Source organism: Gallinula chloropus (genome assembly GCF_964237585.1).
Source record: "Gallinula chloropus genome assembly, chromosome: 2".
Taxonomy (NCBI): Eukaryota; Metazoa; Chordata; class Aves; order Gruiformes; family Rallidae; genus Gallinula; species Gallinula chloropus.
The window spans coordinates 153,531,117-153,556,674 of record NC_140086.1 but is presented as its reverse complement, the minus strand read 5'-3'; the positions used below and the strand labels follow the sequence as shown (position 1 = coordinate 153,556,674).

General features: G+C 36.3%; 1 protein-coding gene across 1 annotated transcript in view; it reads right to left on the bottom strand.

Annotated features, from left to right (window-relative positions):
- PTPRN2 (protein tyrosine phosphatase receptor type N2) overlaps positions 1 to 25,558 on the bottom strand; it is a gene marked incomplete at both ends in the record, with an annotated part of 656,586 nt that overhangs the window by 310,386 nt on the left and 320,642 nt on the right. The window lies entirely within an intron of this gene.

The following is a 25,558-nucleotide window of genomic DNA, read 5'->3' as shown; positions in this document are numbered from 1 at the left end:
ACAATCCCTCTCTGTATGAGCCTGACAGTTCCTGTATTAATTGGCTATCGTACGGCATCCATGCATGCAGTGCTGGTAATTAAGGCAGAGTCAACACTCATACACCCCCAGATTTAAAGAAAGATTGCTTGGTTAATTAGAATACAATTTGGTTTTGTATGCTTCTAGAAATTGTTTCAATAATAAGTTTGTGTGATATTATAACAAAATTAAAAACTGTCAGCAAAGCAGCTATAATTAACATTACTGACTTAAAGGCATAACACCTGAATTTTGAGAATTACCTCTTCTAATGGCACGAGAAACAACACTGTTGAGGTTTAAAAGATTGAGTCTAAATGGTTTATTCATCAAGAAGAGAATTATCATGTTCTCCTTATTTTTACAGGATAACACATCATATTAAATTTCTCTTTATTTTTTTCTAATCACGGCTATTTTGAATTAGCCCATTATTAGAGACAGAAAAGCAACAAATTCCCTCAGCTCAGCAGTTTAAAGACCTCGACATAAAAAACTTTGCATGCTGTATCTGACACACTGTATCTGTTCCCAAAGATATGCATCTAAGCACTGCATACTGTCATTTTTGGGGCCATGCATAGCAGGGAACAACAATAACGAAGGGGAAAAAAAAAAAACCCACAACAGTAAAAGCTACAATAATAGAGTTTAGGATGTAATCACTTAGCTGCTGTCTCTGACCACAGTGGTAGAATACTACTTTCCAGCTGAGTTTAGTCTCTGAAGGTCATTAGAGATGTGTACCAATAAACATACACTCTGCTATCAGATTAGCAGACAAAACAGTTTCCATGGCAACCATTGGACAAGAGAGCTCGCCTGCATTCAGCATTAATTTAAAATATTTTTTTTTCCTCCCTCAGTCTCCTTGGAGTCAGTACTGTGAAACACAAGTGCTTGCAAGCTCTCTAATCTGCGGCTGCCTTTGAAAACCCATCCAATGTGTGTTGAAGCTGAGCCAATTAACGTTACGAGAATTGGGTGAATTGCAGAGAATCTGGCAAGGCTGTGTTTACCAATTAGGGTTTTTTTTATGATGCAAATGTTGCACACCATGCAGCAGGAATAAAAGCCAGCTATGCTGAATATGAAACTGTTAATTGCATTTTTCAGAGACATGGCTACAAGGTGAAACTAATCATACAAATGATAACTGGGTTTTACCACCTACAGTGCTTTGGTATTGCACTTTCACTAATCTCTATTAAAATAGCCCATAAATTTTTACAGCAAAAGAAAATGCAGAGCTTAGTACACCCTTCTGAATTTAGGGAGGACATACAGAAAGAGGGAAATCAGATATAGGTAAGAAGGAAAGCAATCAAATTATTGTTAACAAATACTAAACAGTGATTTTTTTTCTTTTCTTTTTTTTTTAAGAAAATATACAGAACAAAGAGAAGTATAATCAATAAAACCCCACTGAAAATCCTCCTGCTAAAAGAGACTGGTAAAGATGTCAACGAGTCAGAAGTTTTCTAAGTGAATCAGTCCAAAGGAAAATTGGGGGTGAGTATGGAAAATGCTCGGATCCCAAGTCCTAAGAAAATTGGATAATGTATATTTATGGAGAGGTTTACTAAATACTTTACAAACAGCAGAAGAGTCCAATCTGTAAGACACAAGATTGCTGACAGATTTGGGAATACTTTAGCCTAAAGAGAAGACCTTATGTCTGGCTGGTCCAAGGGTGTCATATCTTTTTTAAAAAAGAATTAAAATATTATATGTATCCAAGTATTATAATCCAGCATAGGAAGGGGACAGCAAAGGGATTTTATATTTAGACATCCCCATAAATTAAGATTTCTTTCTCCAAGGATAAAAATCACCTCAGTTAGGGGAGCTCTTAATGAGAAATATTTAGAAAAAAGTAGTTAAATTAAATCCCTCAATAAAGTTTTTGATGGTATGGCAGTACCTTAAAACTGTAAATTTTATTTTTATTAATTTTTCGTCAGATTTCTTATTATGCAACAGGACGAAATACTTTAATTTTCTACTTTTTTCTCCTGTAAATGAAACATTGAATTCTAATCATTATATAAAATGAGATTACTTTTCTGATATGTACCTGGTGAATATTTAGACAGAAAGAACACTTAAAAAGTTGCCACTAAGCCTACCACTAAACCACAGACACTGCCACTAATAGTACCACTATCTCATCCACTTGGAAGTATGAAGTACCTTGAGTATACTTAGCTAATTGTTTCATTTGACAAATTAAATTAAACAGCCATGACAAATAAAACAAATTCCTAAGGACATTTAAGTAAGTAGGTGCAGTTGTTTTCAGGTGTGATAAGGACAACAGTACTTTTGGGAGTCCCAAAGTGCTCTAGAAACTTTAATCAATATTTCGTTGAGTATTTATGAGAGAAAAAGGAGGATGATCTTTTCCATTCTGTAGATAATTTCTGTGACTCTTTCCTTAATTGTGTCTGTTACATAGTATTAGAAACAGGTACAAAATCTCCTGTCACCAATTAGTTTGTCATAACATGATCTGTATGCCTTTGTCTTTTAGAAGACAAAGCGTGCAGCATGACAAACATTTGGAGAGCACAAATATTTGCTAATCTAATGTATTATGTGGTCAGCAATCACATGTACATGACACTTAGGAAAAGAAGAAAAGCATCAGGCAGAGAGGGTTTTCAAATGTTGCATTTAGAGAAGAGGATCAAAGTAAATGCTGCGAAGAATAACCACAACTAGAGTAATACACTAGACAACTTCAATTGAAAGTGGCATGGCTTAAAGTAACAAGATAATAGGGTTGAATAATGCAAATGACCATATCCCATGTGGGTTTGCACTACAAGAGATCCTAAAACCACAGAAAATTAGGAAAAGGCATTGAAGAGCAGATTCTTGAAGAGATTTTCCTAAAAGAATAGAGAAAATGAGGACAGCTGGGAACCTTGAATGCACAGCAGGATGAGGGGCAAGGGAATGATTTGCTCTATAATAAGAACTGAGGGAAACAGTGACAATTGTAGAAAGTGCATGAAGCAAACTAGCCAGGAATGAATGGCCCATGTGTTTCTGAACTGCACTGGCAATCAATCATCTATTTTCCAGCAAAAGACAAAATAGAAATTTGAATCGCAACTGCTGCCAGGGTGTGCTTAGCCCAGATCGGTACAGCATTAAGACAGCAAGAGAAACTCTGTCAGACTTGATAAAATGGTTATTAGAAGGGACAAGTTTTTATGCGCTTTGGAAGACAGATGGGTCATGTCAGAAATGAACTGCATCTAAACAGCATGCTTCTCTCTGTTCTTTTGTGTATTTATTTACTTGAGCTTTTCATAATCTCGGGTTCATTCATAGGATGCTAAACGCATCCAATACCACTGGCATATATGTCTCAGATAGCTAAAGATTTGAATTCTCTCCAGAGTTTTCTTCTAATCAGGAATTTACTGCAGGTCTGTTCGCTTCCATTGTCCATAATGCTAAAAGATACAGATTTGTTTTGCAAGAACTTAGCAGCTATTCAAAATTGGCCAGAAATCATTTAGATTTCAATTGTTGCAATGTATAAATTTGAAGACCTTGGATCTTGGGCTTAAATAGAAAGAGAAAAATTAAAGTAATCGAGATAATGATCAAAGGATAACAAAACACAATTGTTACTGAAGATTATAAAGCCCTGGAAAATCTGACTGATTATCTCTGCAAACAAGCTATCAGATTGCTGGAAATTGTTGGAAGTGTGGAGGCTATTAGGAAAAAAGATAGCTTTTCAATGAATGGCAAAATTATGATCTGCCTTGTATCCCCATAGTTGTAGATAGATGAGCAACAAATTCTCCAGTTCTTGAGAAAGAAACAGCACTTTAAAATTATTTAATGAACAGCAATCTAGTATCACAGTATAAGGAAACTCACCACTTTTGAATAAGGCTACTTAGCAACAGAAGGCAATTATGAGGGTTAGATCCTAAAGCAACTATTACAAATTAGCGTTTTACAGTTATAATAAGTGAGATGCAGGACATTTCCCAGGACTTAATTGACCAGCTGAGAAGGATTGATATACTCAGGGTAATAAACTCAAGGAAAAATTTTAGCCCACAAGATCACTGAGATAAAAACTGAAGTCTTTTGAACAGATATTTTTTTCAAACATGATTTTTGTGGCTTTTTGCTTTTCCTTTTTTTTTTTTAAATATGAAAATGCTGTTTTTCACATCACCCAAGAATGATGGAAATCCAGCCATTTAAAATTATACTGTAGAAACAGACAATTACCACCACATTCAGAATATACTTGTGCTCAATAAACACACAGAAGGATGGATGATCTCTTCCTTAAAGGCTGATATTAAAAAGACAGGAAACAATAAAAAGGGTGAGAATGAAAATGTGAAAATGATTGAAATGATAACTGGGCAAGGTTTTGTGATGCTGTTGATTATCCTTGAACACACTTGGCTTTTCCAGCTGGCTGGGGATATACTGCTCCTAGTTCTTGATATGAGTTAGCTGGGTTTTACAAGTGTCATAGGAAGGATTCAGAACCAGAAAATAATTCACCTTAGTGACCCAATTTAAGAAGAGATGTCCCACCCTCTTAAAGAAGTCTGAGAAAGGTGTGGCTACAATAATATCTAGCACATAGATAAATCAAAAACCACTACTATTTTCTATTGCTGGAACACTGACGCTCCTTTATCTTGCTCAAGATTTTGCAATCCCATCATAATGAAGTAGGTTTATACACAACTGGCAGTAGAAATGCATTCCGTGTATACTGGAAGTCTGGATTCTTGTTTTTTTTATTATTTTCCACTCAGTGTTGCTACTTTTAAGATGTGATATCACAGATGACAATCTTTACTATGTTAACAGGGAACTTCTCCAAGTTATTATTATACAGAGATGTTTTCTCCCTCCCAGGCACCATGGCGACTGCAGCACTAAAAATAAGCACTGTCTACAGAGAGATGAATGAAGATACGAATGTGGCATTCTGCAAGCCACAGCCAATAAAATCACTGAAACTTAGATGGAAATGATGTGGAAAGAAAATTCATTGTTATTTTGCCAACAAGCATTTGGAATGCAAGTATCATAGCACCACATCAGCATGAGTCAGTAGTATTCTACCTGTCCTCTTGCTAACCGAGACACTTTCAACAGACTTCTACACACAGTTGACATTATTGCTCTTGACTCAAAGTCCAGATACTATGGTAGGTCTAAGAGTTGTAGTGCCTCAAGGTTACAAAATAAAGCATGATATAACCACAATAATCCTAGTAAGTAACATACCTATACACTCTGCTGGCCTAAGATGAATTCCATTGCCACATTGCCTCTGCTTCTCCCAAATAGTGATTTACCCATAGTAAAATTTGCATTTTCTGAATTATAAGATTGGTAAGTTCTGTAACTCCTCAAAAAAAAAATACTAGACATCAAATTGTATAGAAGAGCTGAAGGCTGTATACCTTGAGAAATATATTTTTGAATCAGGAAGTATTTGGATTTTTAATCTGATCCATATTATTGTCTCTAAAAAGTTCTCATAACCTTAGTGTGAAGAGGAGCAGCTCTTTCTCTATGTGTCATTGAGACTGTCACAAAGAGCAAAATCAAAGTCTAGGATGAGCCTGGATAGTATAATTTACAATAGAAAGCAGTGAAGTGTTCCTTAGATTTCCAAAATAATCTATAGCGATGTAAGGTAATACAGGAGAATAAAGCCCTGGTTTGTTCCTGCACAGTTTCCACAAGTACAGTTTGTAACATTCACCCACTGGATAGAAAACCTTTATTTCTCTCAGAAATGAGGGACAGAAAAAGAACATTTCCAATTGTGGATTATAAACTAGTGAAAAGAGTGGATGTTAGAACACCCTTAATCTGTGTTTCTAGACCCATATTACTGTTATGCCTTCCATTACTCCTAATGGTATGGTTATCAAGTCTAAAGTATGCTGATATACACATGATACATGAAGACTGTCATTTATCAAGCGACTCAAAGGCAGAAATATTTTAGAGTATGACATTAATTTCCCTTCCTTGCTATACAAAACTGTACACAAAATGAGACAGTGCCAACCTACAGTTAGGGATGATTGAGGGGAGAGGGGTAGCCAGCTCAGACATCCCTGTAAACAGGAACATTCAGCAACAAAACAACTTTGAGCAGCAGAGGACATACCAAGCTCAACAGGAGGTCACTACATGGGTCTGTCAGTATATGTGATAAGCCTGGTGATTTGGCTATGTGGATTCACTGCAAACATGTGAATTCACTGGACTGAAAGAGTCAGGTAAGATAATAAAGGCAAAATAAACCAGACTTTGCAACAGGGACCATAGAAAAACTCAACAATTAAGTTGAAAATGCATTTGTTCAGATGTTAGTATTGAAGGTTTACATTTACACTGAAAAACTTTGACCTAATTTTAGAAGGTATCTTTAGACATTTAAATCTAATTTGTAATAGATTCAGTTTAAATACATTGGCTAACTATAACTGTAAGTATCTTATATACCTGTAGTATACCTTGTATAATCTCATATAACACCTTTTGGACTTAGAAGAGCGAAACGTATGACATATGAACTAGGAATTCTAAGTCTAGATTCAGAACTCTAGTCAGCAATCTGTAATGTTAATTACACAAGCAAACAATATTTTTACTTTCCAGTTTCCCCAAAACTATCAATGTATGATTAGTAATGTAATTGGAATGAAAGAATGGAAATGACTGATGTTTAAACAGCATACTGAAAAAAGATGTAGAAACTAAAAAGAAAGCCAAAAGGACAAACAATTCCCTTTCACCATATCCTTTCCTGTCTCTCATTCATTTTAAAGATACCTTCTCAAATAACAGCACAGCTTACAGTCATGATTGCTAGAGCTGCTGCTCAAGAGTTGCAAATGTATTTTCTAACAACAGTCCTAAGATTCTGAACGCAGAAACAAAAGAGATGTATGGTACATTTAGTGTATTGATTGACCTTTGTATATGACAAAAAATACCTTCACTTTGTGAGCACAAATTACAAGAAGAAAGTTTAAGGCAACATTTCTACCTTTGAACTCACAGACCTCAATTTTCTTTTCAAGACTATAATAAAGTCTAACCTACAGTTCCACTACCCTAGTGTGAGCACAAATTGGCTCAAGTTTGATGTTTCCTAGGGCTTCCCAGAATTTGGGAATAAACGCATACTGACAAAAGCCTTATCACCTCCCACATCTTCTACTATATCCCAGCCCGGGAAGAAGTGGGGACCACTGTCCTCCCCAGGGAAATTAGAGCAGAAGAAAATTGTATGTTCCCAGAGCACATCAGCTGTGGGCAAGGTTGAAAGATGAAACTTGTCCTCTATGAGACATAGTAAGAACCTGGTACTTTCTGAACAGCCAGGACAGGTTATTCGAAATCTGGATGACAGAAAACAAGTGGCTCCAACTCACAAGTTTGTACCCAGAACCTGAAGTTATACACAAAAACTGCGTCCTGTAGAAGTAAAGAAATACCATAGTACTTGAGTCATTATTTGAGAAATACTCTGAGTTTTAATAGCTACCTTTTAATCCACTCCAGGAAGACATAAAACGGAGGAAACAAACTTATTTCACCCCTAACAAAGCTGCTACCTGGGAAGCATTTCATCTCCTGGTGATATGATATAACTGATAACTGTCATGCTTTGCCAGAGGGGCCATTTTAAGGCTTGTTTTCTCTTCCATATATTTTCAGCCCTGGCTGAAATAAACATAATCACGTATCAATTAGAAAGCCCTTATCAATCCCTGAATTTCAGATACTGGCTAATATTTCTGTTGTCACATCTCGTAAGATCTGTCACCAGTCATTACATTTTATTTCCCTATTTTCATTTCTAGTTCTGAATATAATAAATTGAATTTTCTATTTCCAGGATTGTTGTTAGGTTAAAGGAATGGATCTGTAAGTGTACCTTTAATGGTGGTTAAAAATCAAATTGCTTCTGTGGATATGGATGATCCTCCAATACATTCCCCCCAAAAAAAAACCCAAAAAACCAATCCAATTCAAAAAACCCAACAACCAAAACCAAAAGCAAAAGGCAAGGACTAAAATAATTCAGAAGACCAAATCTGTTTATTTCTGGAAGGGATGTGGTATGTTGTGAAAAACATTCATATAATAGCAGAGGAAAGACCAGAAAGAAATGCAAATAAAGAGAAGCACATATTGCCAAAGTTAAGCTTTCTGGATTAGAAACAGAAAACCTCCTATGGATCCAGAAGAAAAATTTCCTTTCAGTTTATTTTCTGTTGTATGGGTTACTTTTCCATTTCAGTGACTTCTGTAATGGAGGCAATTGGTCGTTATTGACCATTTGTATGGGGCTTCATTGGCAGTAGCATTTTGAGGGAAAAAGTGCCTTTCTAAAAGATCCTGTGTTGCTTTAAAGCATGTAACAGTTTCAGTATGCCAAATGCACGTCGTGCTGTGAGCCATCACAGCAGTACACAGATATTGATTTAGATAGAAACCAGAGGGCTGGGGAAGATAGAAAGGGCACAGTGTGCTTTCTGATGCGTATGCATTATTTAGCTTTCATAGTTTCATCTGAAGTTAGTGCCTATTTAGATAAAATTATAGAATCGGTATCACTGTGTTCAATACAGGTACATCAAATTACTTCTGAACCAAAGAGATACAGATGATATGACTTATTTGTTCTTGTAGCTACCAAGAAAATAGCTTTTAGTGATGATTTATTTTTTTCTACTTGAATAATATACCTGGAAAAAGTACCACATTGTGAAAAACAAAGAAAAATAGAGTCTTAACCTGCTTGGCTCCCAAACATGTACACCAGAGAGATCTATCATGCAAATTCCACTGATTCTAATACTTAGGCATGTCAAATGATTGATGTGAGACAAATAATTGTGAATTTCTTCAATGCTGAAAGACACTGAAATTCACAGAGTAAGGGAGTCAATGGCAAAAGAAGAGCGCAAGGAACATGTAGTCAACTAACGAAGGTAAGAAAGAAAGGAAAGGTCACAAGAGATCATAACATTAAAATTAGAGCTTGAATTAAACTCCCAATGTTTTATTTTTATTTCTACGTTTTTGTAACATGTCTTTAACTGAGACAGACAAAGAGTAATTCCTGGACCCAAGACTTACCAACTGAACGCATTTGTTCTGTATATATGTAGCCATACCTCATCGGAAAAGTACCATAAATCATGATGATCTTATTCTCTATGAACCAGAACTTGTACAGAGAATGAAATCATAATAATTTATCTAATATTTTACGAATGAGTTTACATGTGCAGTAATGAATATGAAGAAAATCTGAGGCCCTCCGGTGCCACTGAAAAATATTTTGAATGCGTTTTGCTATTCCGAGTGTGGTATTTTGCAATTCCTACCAAACCTGTGTACTATTATCAGGCAATGTAAAAATGACTGATAAATGCAAAAATCTAAGACAGGCACTACCCTTATATTCAACTCCTCATTCTGGTTCAGATCTACCAGCCGGGAGCTTGCACACCAAAGAGAAACACGGCACAGTCTCTGATAACAAGCTGGCAAATAAATGTATTCACATGGAAACACTTACTTATTTGACTTAGAAGCACAGAAATATCGACTTCCAGTCAAACACACACAAGCAGATAAGTCTTACACACTACCCAGAGAGCTGTAACCTTCTAACAACAATAAACCATTTTCAAATAAACAAATTAAATTCTTCCTCTTGTATCTTCCTAACAAAATATTACATCAGGATTTCGTAGACTACTCAGGTTCACCTAACAAGTAAGTTCTTTTTAGGAAAAATAGCCCAACTACACCTGTCACAAGCATCATCACCAACTGTATAACATGCACTCCTATAAACTGTAACAATAATATATATTTAGTAGAACATAAAAACTATACTAATTCCACCAAAAAATGTATGTAATAGCAGGTGGCTTTTTTCACTGACAATTATTTATTTGTAAACATGATAACAATAGGAATTGTTATTATTTTCTACTGGATGTATGGCATGAGAATAAGCATAATTTAATCACAAAGATTCCAGTCATGACTGATACTAGCCATTACTTTTTATAATTTTTGATACCTTAGAAACATGCCATCCTTCTGGGTACTTTTAAATTTGTATCTTTAAAGTTAGGATTCACTCTTTATTAGAACTTTTTCTATTTATAACCTAACACAGAAGTGCAGAAATAGACAGAAAACATATTTTGTTGTGTAACTACATGCAAAAAATGTTGCTACAGTGGCTTCTTCTCAATTATCCATTTTTAAATTTAGAAATCCCTTGATGGCCTTAGCTAAATTAATGAAGTGATATCAAGCACAAATTCAAAATGGCATTTAGAATTTGAAAGAAGCTAGATTTTATTATTTAAATATTATTTCAATCATGTTTTCTCTTAAAAAAGATACCAAACAAACAACACACACAGATCTTCGCAATAGTTTACCGGGAGAGTATATCTGATGGCAAGCCAAAGGTAGGGAGACAGACAAGTCAGGACTGGAAGAATGTCCTTTCCCATGCTTACACCCTGAAGGAATAACTATAAGGGACAGTTCACTAGCATCATAATATGGGGCCCAGGTCCAGTTGGACTTTTCTGTGCACTTTTCCTGCTGAAAACATCACAAGAACAGCTGCTTTCACAGGATTTTTCATGGAGTCTCAGGGGATCTTCTTGTTATGTTACTGCAGTATTTTGAATGACAGTCAGCCAGCAAAAAAGACAAGAACAAGATCCAAAGAGAGGAAAGAGTGGGGATAGGGGACGTAAAGAGACAGGGATGTAGAAAGAAAGATAAGGAAAAATTGATTACAAAAAAGGAAGGATCAGAAAATGTCAGCAAAAATAGGGAGTTGGGGAACTAGAAAAATTAGACAATAACTGAAATGAGGTGGAAAAGATTTACAGGAGAGATGTTTTTAAGATAAGAGAAAGGAAAAAAGGAAACAGGGCACCCATCAAAAATACACAATATATCAAAACAACAACAAAAAAAAAGACAGGAAAAGAACCTTAACCTAAAAGAAGAATTAAAATGGAAGGGCTGGATAAGGCCTGCATGAAGCCTGCCGTAAGATGCAAGAGATGAATACAAAACAGATGCTGTGTAACTAGAAAAACAGAATAATCAAATTGTGAATAAATGACTTTCACGAAGCGAGCCCAGCTTAGAACGTGTGTGTTATTTCCATTAGTAATAGAAGTGTTATTTCCATTAGTAATAGAAACATGTGTTGAGTTTGTAGTATCCATTTATATCTTCCTTAAAACACTGAAGGAGCAGGTAGGACTAATAACAGCTTGCCTGACACAACTCTGGTAAACAATGAATGATTTTTCTGTATTTATACATTACATTTTCAGTATGTGCTTCTTCCCTTTGTTGCAGTAATGTTGGCACAAAGTTAAAATTCATTGTCTATACGCACGTGCAAATACAGACAGTCAAGAAGCAAAAGTGGTTGGTTTTTTGCACAACCCCCCACCCCCCCAACTTTCCAAATATTAATATTATATAAATTATTGCCATGGGAAGACAACAGTGAGACTGCATCAGCAACGGAACTACTACTAACCCTTAAACTGCATTTAAAAATTGATCCTGCTCCTTTGGAGGTGCTGGGAAACCCCCTTTTACATGTGTTGGGGGAAGATTAAGCCATAATGGTTGATATTCAGATATGAGAGGGAAGTGATGAGTCATGATTTAAAAAGAGGACTTAAAAAGGAATTAAAGGTAGCAGCAATCATTGTGGGCTTTAAGCCTGAACTGAGGGCTAGAGATGTCAAAAGGAAAGCTTTCATTAGCTTCAGTGCCCTCTGACTTGAGTTCTTTTACATTCTGGACGGCAGGAAGGATTATGTTTTGGAAAGCTGAGAGATTGAAATCATGCTACACAGGCATTAAAAATGCCTCTTCTCTGCCTCAAGTGTGGCATGATCTGAGTCGTGTGACTGGGGGCAGGAATGAGGCTGGAAACTGAGACGCTCGGTCAGGAGAGCACAGTTATATTCACATCACTGACCAGAGCCGAAAAATATTGTCCTGTTTTTCCTCAAGTTGCCTCACTCGCTGTTTTTATTCCTTCTTTCTATTGTATTCATAGCACAGGAAAAAAAAAAATTAGAACGCTGAGTATTGTGGTATTTCTATAAAACAATCAGTTCATGCAGACTCATACAACTGTGTAATGTTGACTATTATGAGGTGGTATTTTGCCTAATTCATGAAATGATATTTCCTCAATATCATGTCATACCTTTTCTCATCAATGAATATTTTGAAGAAAGAACTGAAAAGATATTCTAAGTGAAGAAATAAATGATTTGAATAGGTAAAACTTCTTAAGTCTCCTCTGATAAAAATAGCGTAATAAGACTCAAAATGTTATGCTTTCTCTAGCCTACCTCTCTTCACTTTCTCCTCCTAATCCCCTAAACACATGAGAAAAAAATTAATGACAGGATGAATAAAAATGTAAGACTCAAATTATTCAGATGTGTAATTTTCACACATTTTTTCTCATGCTGTTGTCTAGAATTAGAAAAAAGATACCTTATAACTTCTACATCTCTCTTTTCCATCTTAAAATATTAAAATATTGCTAATGCATGAACTGAGAGGGTGATGTATATTTTTACTTTAGAGAATGTAGATAAAAGGCAAAGCAATTTTTTTTTTCTGGACTGCTTCACATGCACACACACCCCCTTCCAATGTTGTTTTAATCTCAACTGGAGGTGACTACTCATTTGTAAAAGAAAAGAGGTTAAGAGGCACTAAGTAAAGATGACAGATAGCTTCATAAAATAATTTAAATTACTCTGAAAAAGAACTGGGTAGAAAACAAAGATGACGCTGTTTACAGTAACAATATTTAAAATGTATTAATTAAACCCAGAGCAGAACTACAAAAGAGAGAGGTGCTTTGAAGATGGAAAGCTCTGAATGCCACAGGAAGCTTTGAAGTTTCTCAGTTTCCTTTGTTTCTCACTCATAATACATGAGAACACTCTGCAGTAGCTAAGCTTTAACTTTCAAGGGACCTTTTTCTGTTTGTTCCACCATTAATGAGAAAAAAAAAAAAAATCATACCCTGCTCTTGCTAGTCATCTTTAGAATTCATGGCAGAGAGATTCACTGCTGCTGTGAGAGTTTCTGGTTCCTATTTGGGAAGGCTGATTTAATCTATTGAAGGTTACTCAGCAGTCAGTTGTGCCAAATACATGCCAGACTTAAGCATAAATTAATCAAAGCAGTCACTTAGTGCAGCTTCCGTTATGCTACGGAGGCAAAGGTAGAAATGCTAGAGCCAGGGCTGGTTTGAAACCTGCTCTAAAAACTGAAACTAAAAATTTCAGTTTATCATTTGATTACTTGTGTTCAGTCTCCAAGTATCCTCTGCCATTTATGTTAGCAGAAAGTTCTATGAATAGCAGGAAAAATTTTCTAGTGGCGCCTTCTTCATGTGTAAGGACAGAGAAAGCCAGAGGAAAGAGTTTGAGGAGGTGTTTTGTTTTTTTTTTACTTCCTGGTGATGCCCCTGGAAGCTGTTTTTGAGTTCAGTATTTGAATATATTGAATCAAAAGGTGAACTCATGCACATGTATAGGTTATTTGACCTTCCAATTCACCCAAGGGGAAAAAATAACTTCATTTGTGATATGATTCCTGCAGCAACAGAGGTGATCCCCCTCAACTTTCTCCATCTCACTTTATAGATTTAGGAAGAGCCATTCTACTATGTGTATTATGTGTGTTATCTCCAGAGATAACACGATCACATTGTCATGCAAACATGCAAATCACCACTTCTTGTTGCTATGGTTTCAAATTATCATGGCCTAGCATAATTTACTATATAAAAAAAAAACCAGCAAGGCATCAACTACAGGACTGGCCTGCATTACACCAGAGGAATTTAGATAGCTCCAAATCACCTACTATTTAGATGACTAAATCCTAGGTATATTTCAGAAGAACTTCTGTTGCTGCATCTGAGTGCTATTAATTAAAACATTTTTACGTAAACTGTCTCACATTGCCTCTAATTTAAAACTAAATGAAAGGAAGGAACGTCAGGTTCCCAGCCACAACACAATACCATTGGGAATGTGCAGCTTTCCAGTTTTAGCACTCAGTAAATGCTGCATTAATGTGGTCAGAGGAGCTTTATGTTAAAAAGGAAAAAAAAAAAGTTTTACAAGCCTATTCATTGATTGCCTTTACAAAGACTCAGAAATGAAATACCACAGAAGAGGTGAAGTCCAAGCAGAACCAGCACAAAATTCTGCATTGTCCAGCCGAGGTGCTCCTGTAACCCTCATGTGTGGGCTGGAAGCAGCACACTCAGCTTCAGAGTATCTATTAGCTAAAAGAAGAAACTAACCATGGTCTCATGTGTCACCAACCTGATTTTCACCGCTGGACAACACATTAATTTTAGGCATCTAACTTGTGGTGCCTATATGAAGGGGCTAATTCCAAAGACCTCTGTAAGAGAATGGAAAGAAAGAACCTCCTACACAGGATGAATCAGAGCCACATCTTAACTTGGATGCTCTAAATTGTCCTCTGGGGAATCCCCCCTCAGCCTGAGATCTACATAAGAAGATTGTCCGACTAATTTAGCTAAATGAACATGGTGGCCTGAATTGTGGGGTCTTGAACACCTTCCCAAGAGCCCACTTATTCATGTCCAGACAGGAACCAACTTAGAAACTGTAGCAACAGAGAGATTAAACATGAAGGCCAAGTTAGACAGAAAAATTTTGCTTTCAGTAAGCCTCAAGAATGAAACGTGAAAGACCTGGCTTGCCCCTTCTCAGAATAAGGGGGCCTGGGCATGGCCCTCTGCATTAGTTAGCACCGAGGAGCTTCTGTTTTGTGTATGGATATGACTATGAAGGCATTAAGTCTTTCCTAGATCAAAGTTTTCTACAGGTGTGTGCTTCAGACACCTAATTATGGGTATTTTCTTTGTATTTCATCCACGATAAGCAAAAATAGAATCAGCTCTCTGAAACCTAATAAACCCCAAATGTTCTACATCTAAAACCAGAAACTTAACTGAGATTTAAAGTACTTACTATACAAGGATGCTCACCATTATCTTCTCTCCCCAAAGTTAATATTTATCATACTTAATTAAATTCTCTCTTACATCCATGTATACTCCACTTCAAGCCTGAATACTAAATATTATTAATAATTACGGTTAGTACATTGATTCATGCAAACACAAATCGCGTATCTCTAGAGTCTAAAGAGGTAGTCAGTTTTCATTAGGGGAAATCCCAAGACATGAGCTCTGGCACTCCTGATTTTATGGAAGATTTTCTGTGTGTTTGTGACTTCCTTCAGTAAGTTAAAATAGCGTGTAACTTCACATTATTTTGAAGCCTCTTGTGGCTTTTCTTTAGCAGCTTTAGCATAACCTTTCCACTGCCTGTGGCAACTGTTTTCTGCACCCTTGTGTCAATGACAAAGAACAGAGGTTTTTTTGGAAGTTGTAATTTTTAGTGTCAAGGAGATATATGATCTCTTTGTCCACCACTCAGACAACAGAGCATAGCCCAGATGATTTCAGGACAAATCTTTTGTTTCAGTGTAGAAGGACCTTAAGTGGCCTTTCTGTAGTTTTAAATTAGGAAAAATGTTTTTCACCCGTACTTTCTCGTTGTAATACCTATATGCATCAAATGAGAATTTTGATGCTTTTATAACAGATCATGTTTTATCGTGAAACCCCCCCTATAATCTACAGGTCAAAAAATAGAAATATATTCTAAATTTAAATATTATTATTAAATAAATTTGTAACAATTAATACTCCCCATTTTCGAGTAACAGCTGAGCTATACCCTTGGGGTATTTATTACTCCATTTGACTAGTATCCAATTGCTTTCAGTTGTCATGTCTCTCCTGCCTGAATACCTTGGTTTATGGTCTAATTAAACCAAATGCCTTATATGGCCCAAAAGAAGTTGTGATTTAAGGACACTGAGGCTGGTGCGCTTGGGAAGCCTCATCATTTTTTTAAAGAAGAGTAAATGAAATTTTCACCATCAGGAAACAAACATATTAAAAAAGTATAACCAAATACTATTTTATATTACTTTTTCTTCACCATATGATACTTTCCCTGGAAAAAAAGGTAGCATATGATTTAAGTAGGAAAAGCAACATAATTTTAATATCTATTTTTATACTGAGTCTCTTAAGACAAATGTTCTGCCCCATCTGCCAGCACAAACTGAAAAGCTCCAAAATTCCTTCCTCTCCAATTCTCGCTGGTGTTTATCCTCCAATGTGTTCTCTGCACATACTCTTTCTCTGCCACGTGCTTGTCAGATGATTTGGAAATACATAACTGTGTTGTGGCTACTCTGTTTGGTGTAGGTTGACATTCACATCTCTGTAACATCTTAGTCTTTGAAACCAAGGAAAAAAAATATGTCCTAATGCAGACTTTATTACCATTGTTACTTCATTGATTTCAGAGAAATTCAAGTGGAAAAAAATCAGAACCACCAGCATTCAAGATAACATTGTTCTGCTAGGAGCACTTAAGGACTTACTAATTAGTATCAATTGTTATGATCCTGCAAAGCTGCAAATGCAAACATCCCTTAAAGACAGAGGCCAAACAACATAATACAGTAGTAAAAAGCTAAAAAGAAAAAAAGGGCAAAATACAGTAAGATTGCCACCTGATGAAAAAAATGATGGCACAAATAATTTGCTTAAAACCCTGTCTTCAACAATGACTAATCCTGGATACTTCGGGAAGCCTAGGCAGAAATGGAGACTAGTGCTGTAAAATCAGCTAGGGCATTTCTGAGACAGAGGTGGTGAATTGTGTTTTAGCAATCAATGGATGTTCCTTACAGTAATTTGAGCATTGGTTTTTTTTAAACCACATGAACTTCGGTATTCAAAAGAAACTTTGGCAAGGACTTGGCCAGTTTGATACTGCATTGTTATGAAAGCCAGATTTTTCTGCTTCTTGGCAGCTAATTTCCCAATAGTTAGTGGTGAGTACATAGTATAAGCAGTGCTAGATGGAGTAGGACTGTTTGCTATATAAAACATAGTAAAATTGATGGCCCCTAGTTCTTGTTAAAGATACAAATGAAATATTCAAATGTTACAGAACTTCTCCCTGCCACTCATGATTATACAGACCTCTGTCATATCTTTCCATCAGTCATATCTTTCCATCAGTCATATCTCTTTAAACAGACTCCCATTCTATTTAATCTTTCCCTGTACACCAGATGTTCTATACTTTTGATCTTCCTTGTCACACCTCTCTACAAATGTAAAAATACACTTTTCTGAGAGGAGGGGAGCAGAGCTTCATGCGTTTAGGGATGCAGGCACAACATGGCTTTGTAACAATGACATAATGTTTTCTGTTTCCTTCTTTCTTTGCTTCCTAACATCTAATTTGCTTTCATTGCTGCTACTGAGCACTGAACTGGCATTTTCATAGACCTATATATTATAACCTCAAATGTCATTCCTGAGTACTTTCAGTTAGCTCAGTGTCCATCACTGTATATGTAATGTTAGGACTGAGAGCTTTTTCACCCTTAAGTATCACATAACGTTTATAAAAATTGAATTTCATCTGCTAATTTATTGCCCAGTCACTCATACGTCCTTCTTCAATGTTACACAGTCAGTCCTTGTCTTGAATATCTTGAATATCTCAAAATCCAGAGCCAGCTATTCTGTCCTTTTTACAGATCATTTATGAATCTGTTGAAGAGCACAAACCTCTGTGGAATTCAGCTGGTGACATCTCTGCATTCTGAAAATGGAACATTTATTCTTACCCTCTGCGGCCTCACTTTTTACTGACTATTTATCCGTGTGAAGACCTCCCTATTATCCCAGAGCACCTCAGCTGCTTTGTTCAGAGATACTGTTGAAAATCTTTTGGAATTCCATGGGAACCATATCAATGGTATCTCCCTCCTACGCATGCTTGTTACTTAATTCAAGGGCCTGAAGTTGAAAGGAAGGACTTTCCTTTTCAAAAGTTGAGCCATTCCTAATATACCATAAACACCCATGTATCCATTAATTTAGTACTTAGAATAATTTATACTAATTTATTCAATATAGACATTGGGTTTAGTGATTTGTCAATTCTGTCAGTCTTCTCCGCAGCCCTTTCTTCAAAAATTATATTATTAAATATATTTATTATATTTACCAACTTCCAGTCTGTTATGTCTTAGGCCTAGTAGGGAGTAGGCCTACTATCACATTTCATTCCTGAGAGTTGTTCAAATGATTTTCAGCAAGTATCATCTGGCTATGGTGACTTATTATGTTTCAGTTTGTCTATTTGTTTCATAGTTTCAATTTCAGATATTGTCTGATGAGTTGTCCATAAAGAAGGAGTCTTTCATAAAAACCTTGCTAAATACTTGAAAAGTGAGCATAGCTTTATAATTTTTTTTTTCATGTATGATGTCCTTTTCTCCAATATGATTTTAAACACCTTTGATCCTAGGGGCTCTGTGAAGGGGTTCCTGCCCCCAACTAATTAAAAAATGATATATTATTTGTTTTCAAGAATTTAGCAAGTTGTTTGCCAATTTTTTTTGCCTCCTTTAGTACATTTTTTATACATCACTTCCCATTGTCTTCTTTTTTATTTTTCTCTCTTGAATATACCTCAGATTTCTTCCTATAACTTCTAGTAACTTCTATTTTCATTCTGTTTTACCATGTTGGCTTGATTTTGGTAATCCTCAAGGTTTTTTACTATGTGGCATGAATTTGGCTGGCATTCCTAATAAGATGTCTTTAAATAATCTCTGTAGAAATTGAATATTTATGACATTTTTCACAGATGCCTTAGTTTCAGGTAAGACAGCTTGCCGGTCACCACACCTTAGTATATTTTTAAATGCATTCTTAATTGCTTAATACTTAATGTATTCTTTATTATTGAAATCAAGCACAGGAATACTGGATTTTTGTGCATTTGCTAGCACTCTGAATATAAGTAAAACACGGTTTCTCTTACTGAGCAGTTCAATGAGAGAAAAATTTGCAATCAAGTCTTGGCCAAGGCCAAGCTGCTATTTCTCACAAGTTCCCTGACTGCCTGTTTCTATCCTAACAGTCATTAACGGGTTCATAACCCATAGATGAAGCAATTCATTCAGACAGGACATAGCCTTTCTAATCTCACCTGTTATGTCACCGTAATCATTGCAACTCTGTCATATTTCCCCTACTGCATTGCATATTTTATTATTTTTTAATATATTTTTAATGTTTTTCTTCTGCATTCCAGATTTTGTACTTCTTTTACCACGTAAAGAGCTGGAATTTCAATCATTATTCACCAACATTGCTTTGCACGATGCATTGATCTGACTGTCAGCTTTCTTTAACATATAAAAACTTGAAACTTAAAGTCCACAAAATTCACAATTAGACTCATACTGCTCCTTGCATGTTTTGTATCCTGATACAGCTTTCCTTCCAAATTTGCAATATATTTCGTATATCAATAGCTATGTAGTCTGGTTTGTACTTAAACTGAAGACGAGTCTTGGCGTTCCATCTATCCCCTTTGCTCTTGCAGAAAGTTCAGACTAGGTGACCCAAACCCTTCCTCCTATGGCCAGCTTCTCATTTGAGAAAATATGAATTGCAAGAGGACTGAACACAAGCCAACTATAGACTTCCTGCAGGCAAAAGGAACCGGGGGTGCCTTTTTGGAGCAGCCTACAATTCAAAGGATTCTGTGCACACCCTATGAACTAGCATGGAGGTGTAGCTATTGGGAATTCCTACCTTTGGTAAAAGGACACAGCAGACACTACAGGAAAAGATGTAGTGGTAACCACAACCGATTCACAGAATAATAAGAACATCAAACATCATTAAAAGATTGTTATATATCAGTGTCATTTATCTAGGAAGAATCCATCAATGGAAACATTTAAAATACTATTTACAGTTCAGAAAACTATAGCATGATACACACAGAGATTTTAATAAGATTGCAGGCAGGCAACAAATATGCAGAAGCCTGAGCAAGGGTGTGGAATACACAGAAGCCTGAGCAATTTTTTGTTATTACCATGCTGTGGAAAACTCAGTAAGATCCAAATGGTCTAATATATTTTCCATACATTATACATGCACATAGGATGTGCAGTTTTCCATACTTTAAACATCCTCACATTTCAAGAGAAAAAATGCACACTTGTCTGCCCTTGCCTATGCTGAAGGACACCCAGAATCTTCACCAAAAAATATTTAACTGTGAGGTAAATCTTCCCCACGCTTTGTGGCATGCAGAAGGACCACATGCTTTCCTGCCTCCCAAGTACACCCAGAGTACAGGAGCACCATACAGCTTACCATGAGTAAAGAAATGTAACTATTTACTAATGTTTTAAGGCTCATAGAATCATAGAATCATAGACTCATAGAATGGGCTGGGTTGGAAGGGACCCCAAGGATCATAGAGCTCCAACCCCCCTGACACAGGCAGGGACACCAACCTCCAGGCCTGGATCTACACAAGGCTGCCCAGGGCCCCGTCCAACCTGGCCTTGAACACCTCCAGGGACGGGGAATCCACTACTTCTCTGGGCAGCCTGTTCCAGCACCTCACCACTCTTTCTGTAAAAAACTTCCCCCTAATATCTAATCTAAACCTTCCCTCCTTTAGCTTTAGTCCATTCCCCCTTGTCCTGCCATTATCTGCTCTTTTAAAAAGTCGAATCCCCTCCTGCCTATAAGCTCCCTTCAGGTACTGGAAGGCTGCAATGAGGTCCCCCTGCAGCCTTCTCTTCTCCAAGCTGAACAAGCCCAGTTCCCTCAGCCTCTCTTTGTAGGGCAGGTGCTCCAGCCCTCTAATGTTCATCATGGACAGTGAGGACTGTGAAATAAAAGCCTTGTATATTAAGTGTATATTAAGCAGCTGTGTAACTGGAGATGTGGGTTTCATCACCCCACATTCTCCTTCAAAATTCTGAGGATCACACAGCTCTTTGTAAACTTTATCAAAGTTCATAAAACTTGCTTTCTATGTTAGCCCTTCTGTTATTCCCACTTAAAGACAGATCTAAGGGACTTCACTAAGGTCACACAAATGACATTGGTTAAATGAAAGGGGTGATCGTGAGGACACCACCATACACTTATTGTCCTCTCAGTTGATCTGATCTCAGACACAAAAAGCAAACAACTGAGCTAGTATAAACAAAATAATAGTATCTAGAGCAAAATTCACATCAGTTTAAATAAGTAACTTTCAACTTCATCTGAACCAATTAAAATGATTACTTCCCTATTTTTGTATTTCAAGCAGGCTTTTATTTTCTTAACACCTGTATGGGTAAAGAGTAAATTAAGGCAACAACAAGAAAATTAAAGTTTTATGAACAATTATAACATGAACATAAATATTTATTCTTGTATCAGCACAAGATATTAGTACTATTACCAGAAAACAGTAAGTGTGCTTCCCTGAACCACAAAACCACAGATGTACCAACTCTCTTCCTTCTTCTCTCTTAGCAGTATATGCTGAAAAATTCTTCCTAGTGTCTTTCTAATTATAGCTGGGTCATTACTACAAAGACTGTAAGTAAATGCTCCTGAACTGAAATATATATATTGAAGTCTGATCTAACATGCACAAATATGAATTACTTGTAATATGAATTGGAGAATGAATGTAGGAGGAACCACAAATACATTCAAATCTCATGCTCCCTCACAGTTTAGTAGTCAGGGAACCCAACAGCAGAGAAAAAAAGATCACTTCCTCCCAGAACATCTATGTATTGTTATGCTCTATCAACACTGAACGGTGAAAAAATCGTACATACAATAACCACATTTTGAAATCTTTTCCGATTCTGCCCTCAGAGCTGCAACCACAAGGCCAATGTCTGGCTTCCATCAGGCTGGTGACTTCTGGAGCTGGTGCTGCTCAGCTCTCAGGTGTGTGTGGGGCAGGTTCTTCCCCCATTGGTTAGCTATGGGTATCTTCCACCTAATCATTTAGATGGTTTGCATCATTTTCACTGCTTCCTCACTCTCTGCATTGACTATATTCTGAGAAAAGGCTTTCCTTTCCCTTCAGAGGTAAAGCCTTAATTTGGAGAGACTATGGGCTTATCTATGTTTGTAATTGTCTGTTTCTTGTGCAGCCAAAATCTAAATTAATATTAAAAACTAAGATTGTTCTCAGTAAAGCCCTGAAATGAGTAGTGAATCAGTCAAGGAACCTAAGTGCTAAACTTATTCATATGTATGCTAGAAAAGACATTAGTACAGACATCCACAGAAGAAACATAAATTAGAATGAGAAGTAATAGGATGAGATGACCAAAGAACACATCCCAGAATACATTTAGAAAAAAAAAAGGGTAAAAATTATCAGCATTAAAAGTTTCATTACCAGGGAAATTTAGGCATTAGTGGCAAATGACTGGAACAGGAATAGGAAGGTGTTGTAGGTTTATACATAAGCACAGATGGTAACTGTTTTACACTTGCATGGCTTGCTTAAGAGAGAACCACTTGCCCCTGAACAGGTTAGAGATTTGCTTATAAAAAGATATATTAAAAAAAGCCTATATTCAAAATACTTGAGCAAATCCCCAGGGCAGACAGAGCTTAAGTCTAAATGTCACTGCTCTTTTGCAGACAAGATCAACCTATAACCTTATCAGAACACAAAGTATGTCAGTGAATAACATCCAAAACCTGCAGATGCATTTCAGGTATTTTTGGTGTCCTAATTTATGGATTTCAGCTGCTGTTTTCTAACTTTCAGGTTGCTCCTTTGGAGAAGGACTTCTGTTGTCGTTCAGTTTTTCTTTAGTTCATATTTTCTTACTGGTTACAAAAGTCCTGAAAATCTATCACTTTTATCTTTGTTCATTTTGATGACACATAATACTGATTAGAAAGTGTCTCAGCTGGTAATAAGTTCCTTTCATAATTTTTTTTTTCCAAATGCTGTTTTTACGCAGTTCATACTGGAATCCAATTAGCATATCATTGTGACTGATTAAATATGCCTCACGTAAATTTACATGTCAAAATACATACTGTACTTAAACAAACAGACAAGGATGCCAGTATTCTGTAAACAGCTTTGCATGCATAAGCTAACTCAGAAACACAAAAGCTTATATTTAAATTCTCAATGACTACCTGAATAAAGATAGAGTGAAAGGGAGACAGAAAGGTAATGTTACTCATGCATGAAGTGAGAGAATGAATATAGACATTTGTCTCTCTTTGTCTCTGAAGAAAACTATTGACAAGAGATTCCCCATCTGCATATGAGGCTGTCACGTCAGATTAGCTCATCAGGTAATGGAAATTTGGCCTCTGATCCAGAAAAGGTCCCTATGCACTAAGAATCGAGACTGTTTCAAAGAGATTGTATTATCTTAGACAGCAGGATTAAATTAATATGGGAATGACTTCTACTGGAGGAAATTTTTTGTTAAACATGTGCTAATGTTTATTATGCAGAGCATCCAGTTCTCATAAGTGATCTTTCTTGACATTTATTCATTACTTTTTGACCTTCTTTGCAACTGAAAAACAAACAAGCGAAGTGCACCCCCTATGAAGCGTGCATGATATGGTTCCAACCAAGACCTCTACAGATGCACTCATGCTAGCACACTTTATGAAACAGCAGAAGAAATTACACTGTTGTCAGATAGATCAAATTAATTTCCCTGCAAAAGTGGAAAAATTATTGAGGTCAATCATAAAGGACTGGATTCACAAAGTAGATGTTGCAGCTACTGTTCTCAACCAGCAAAGGGAAGACCCAGTTTAAATTCTTTCTTCAATGACTGGTTCACTGATTTATATTAAACATACAACGAAGGAAGGTCTTGTAGACAAGTCACCAAACTCCTGGGGAGCACCCACATGCTAGACTGCAGTGCAGTGCTCCCTTCTGCTCTCATGCACTCTGGGTCAGTGAAGGTTCAATTATTCCATGCAAAGTGTAACAGCATCTAGAGGAAAGGCTGGGAGTCTCCTCTCAATACTTTACTAGTATTAACTATTAAGGAGATTGGTTCAAACTCCCTAAGGCAGATGAAAATGGCAAATTTGTGTCTTCACCCTGACCAAGTGTGTTTCTGAGAGAAGACCGATTTCATCTATAGAAATTAATCAAGAATGATTATAGGGATTTGCATTGTGCATTCCTAGAGGGAATCAACATGTCAGGAAAGTAGCAAGCAGTGGTAGAGCAAAAGACAAAAAACCCTGTATATGACTAGATACATTCTACAGTTGCAAAGAGTTCCAGGTAAAGTCAAGTCTTTTCAATGACTTCCATGGAAAAATGGACTGGGCTACCACTGAGGATGGCAGAAAAAACAAGAGTCCACCACAACATCCATTTTAATGATGACCCACGTAAATAAATGTGATCCATATCATCTGCTTCTGATTTCACACAAGCCAGAGGATTAATAGGAGGAACAGTAACATGGACATATTTTCTGCAGAGCCATGGTATGTCTCCTAAGGGTGAGATAATCTATAAAATTGCATATGCTTATTACCATTGCAGTGCCTTAATCTGCTGTATATTCTAGAACCGAAAGATAAACTACATAAGTAAGAGTCTGTAATAAGAAATATGATTGAGGGGCATTTCAAAATATATTTAAGAATTTAAAATCGTTAAATAGCAATGTCCAGACAAGGAAATTACATCTTTTTATTGACACTACAAAAAGCACAGGTCTCATTTAAACTAAATAATTGATATGTATCAGTGGTTGTTATTAAATCCATATACTGCTTCTGTTACTTCATTTAATGTATAAAAAAATTAGAACAGATTTCTGCATTTTCCAATATCTAAAATCAGCTATTCAGAATGTTCCTTCCCCAGATTTAATATTGGCAGAATCAAATGCGGTTTAATTTTAATCCCAAAAGTGAAGAAATGTTTTTAACAAGTTTGAATCTACATCACAACCTTCAGTCTATATTAATAGCAACCTGAATTGTGAATGTTCTAAAAGAAATTGAAAACAGGGATTTATTGTTAAAACTCTAATTGCTGTCAAAGAGATGATGTTATATTACTGACAGTGATAAGTGATGTAAAATTTTCAAATGCTATAGCAAGGAGAAAACTGTTATTTTAGTGAATTCAAATCATCTGCCTACCCATTTATTTTATCTTTGCTGGAAGCCAGAATGGCTTCCAGGATGCTGGATGCTTAATAAAAGTATAAAAATTGTTACTGGACAATCATAGAAAAATATGACCCGCAGGAAACTTTTTATTTCTTTTCATTTCTTTTTTACTTCCTAAAAATGAAGCTTATCCCTTTATGGAAATGCGTCACTGGTATGCACCAAGTGACTACAGATGTTTTAATTATTAATAGAAAGCTATAGACAAGTTCTTATTTTAACAAAAAGAAT